Here is a 2,715-nt window from a genome sequence, read left to right on the forward strand (position 1 = left end):
TCACCAAGGACCTGGGTTCAGCCCTATCAAAATTATTGACATTTTTTCAAGCAAATTGACTGCACAATATAGATTATAGGTTGAATAGTGTAAATACATTTCCCACTTCTTTCAAACAAAATAACTGTTACTTGTTAAACCTATTTATAACTCTGAAGATACAACACTACTAGACTCAATCAGGCGTAAGCGTTGACTTATGTAAACAGCAGAATAGCCGGGCCAGTTTCTGATGTGTCTGTGTAGTGTGTTTTGTTTTCGCCATGCCTGCGTGCCGTTGCCTAGTTTACTACAACGATCATTAGTTGCGTTCGAAATCGCGATTGGCCGCTATCGCTTTTTATTATTTGTTTAGTACAGCAAAGGTTATAGTGTTGTCAAGTTGTTTTTTATACTTGTAGTGACGGGTGATAAAAGAAAAGCGAATATACAAAAAACTGTTTTAAAACCGTTGGAATACCATAAATATATGGTACGTAATGTGGTTGGTGAGTGTGGTGATATTTCGGCAAGTAAGGAGCTGTCTGCAAATACAAGCATTGAAGAAAAGGTAGTGTTACGTTCGAGGAAGGCTCAGAAGTAAATTTAAGCAGGCCTGAGGCTAATGTTAACAAGACTTAGACATTTCTTTATACAAAAATAAAAGAACGATGGGTTTTGAGAAGTTAAATGTTTTTTTAAGTCAAATGGGTTTAATTTTAACTTTCCTTACAGATCATACAAATGAACTACGGAAATTTGTCTTTTATGGCAAGACAAATATTCTTGGCTTTTTTATTCTGGAATTGAAGACTCTGAATACTGCGTGTATGGTATGCTTTTTTCGAAAAAAGAAGTGGGTAAGAGTAACGCTCAATATACTGGCCAACTTGTCGATGAAGGTTTTTGTAACTGGAAGGAAAGCGTTATAAAACGTTTTAAAAACTAGCAAACTCAAAATATCATAAAGATGCATGCGTAAGTGTACCTAACTTCAAAAGAATAGTGCTCATTTTTAATAAAAAAAAATTAAAAATCTGTTGATGGAGGAAAAGGACATTGAAGTCAAAAATAATATAAAGAGAATAACTTCAATAAAAGATACTATTATTTTGCGTGGTGGACAAAATTTTGCCCTTAAGGGCAATAGATTATTGAATTGTGAATTTCAAATCAATTGTAATACAATTAGTACTTTGCTCAGAGCTAGAATTGAAGAGGGGGAGACCGAAACTTGAAAGAACTCATTTTGAGCACATGAGGCAGGAATGAAATATACATAAGTTGGAATTTCTAAAATGAAGTAATCGATGCTTACAACCAATTTAAAACTGAAAAATTGCATGTAAAGATAAATACACTAAGGTTTTTGGCGTCCTCGCCGATGAAGCCTCTGCCGTTTAAATAGTTGAACAGTTTTCATTGTGCCTACGTTATGTGATATTGAGTTCTCAAAACGACTATCAGATTTGTGAACAATAAGTTCATGCCTCTAACCTCTCCTACTGGTAATGAGTTTGCAAAACCTCAATTAAAGGTATTGAAGACAATAATATAGATTTCATTAACTTACTTGGTAAGGAGTATAATGGGGATGCTGCCATTGAAGTTTAATTGCACTCAGGCTTTCATCTAAGAAGTAGAATCCATAAATATACGAGAAACACTTTGAAACAGTCAGAATCAAACTTAAAACCCAACATTCAAAAGTAATTATCCTTTTTAATCTACAGGGTCTCCCAGTGGGAACGAAGACTAGTTTTTTTCAAAATATTAGAATCTATACTAACGGATTCGACGAACTATCATATTGACTACGTCCTGATAGGTGGTTTCAATATAAACTTCTAAGACAATAACCAGAAAACCACAAAACGATTAGCTGGTTTATTAAGGTCATTTGCCCCCCGAGTTCTTAGTCATGACCCCAACAAGTATGGCAGCAACAACCCAATCGGCTATTAACTACGTTATATCCAACCACCCTAATGTCACAGTGTATGTGGCAAATACAGCGAGTTGTGATTATCATGGCAGTAATTAGTGGAACCAAATTCATACGTGAGCCAAAGATTCCCAAACCGTAATAGATACAAGGATAAAAAAATCTTGCTCTCCTCAGCTACTTTTATAAAAGTAGAACTTTCTAAATTTATTCCAAGAAGGAGAGCAACATTTTGAAACCTTTAACGGATTTTATCAAAAAAGAACTATCAAAATTAGTCAAAAACTAATTATAAACAAAATTATAAACAATAACTGGATCATAAAAGAAACTGTGATCTCGACAGATAAAGTTAAGTTTTAATGAAAAATTATTTAACAAACTCAAGACAACTTTTATAATGTTTTCCCCGGAAATATAAAATGATTTATAGTTATGTAAGCAGCAAAATATATGATCTAAAATCTTCCAAAAAAAAAACTATTTGGATCATCATTAAAATAAATGAGATCCTTAAAAAATCGCGCAGATCAAAATTGGGGATTGGATTTTTAATTAAGGCTAACGAATTCAACAGGCTTTTTGCAATTGTAGTTTGTAATCAAAGCCCTCGCCCATCAGTTTCTCACACAAAATCTAATCTAAGGGAAGATAAAATCCATCAGCCTCTATAGTCCTGGCACCGGTCGACAAGAAAGAGGTCATCAGAATAATCGTAACAGAATAACTGTCTTAATTCAATCTCAATGTCACTCATGAATAAATGCTCGAGAATATTGTGAGGCATCTGA

Source organism: Homalodisca vitripennis, unplaced genomic scaffold, assembly GCF_021130785.1.
Source record: "Homalodisca vitripennis isolate AUS2020 unplaced genomic scaffold, UT_GWSS_2.1 ScUCBcl_2433;HRSCAF=7191, whole genome shotgun sequence".
Classification (NCBI taxonomy): Eukaryota; Metazoa; Arthropoda; class Insecta; order Hemiptera; family Cicadellidae; genus Homalodisca; species Homalodisca vitripennis.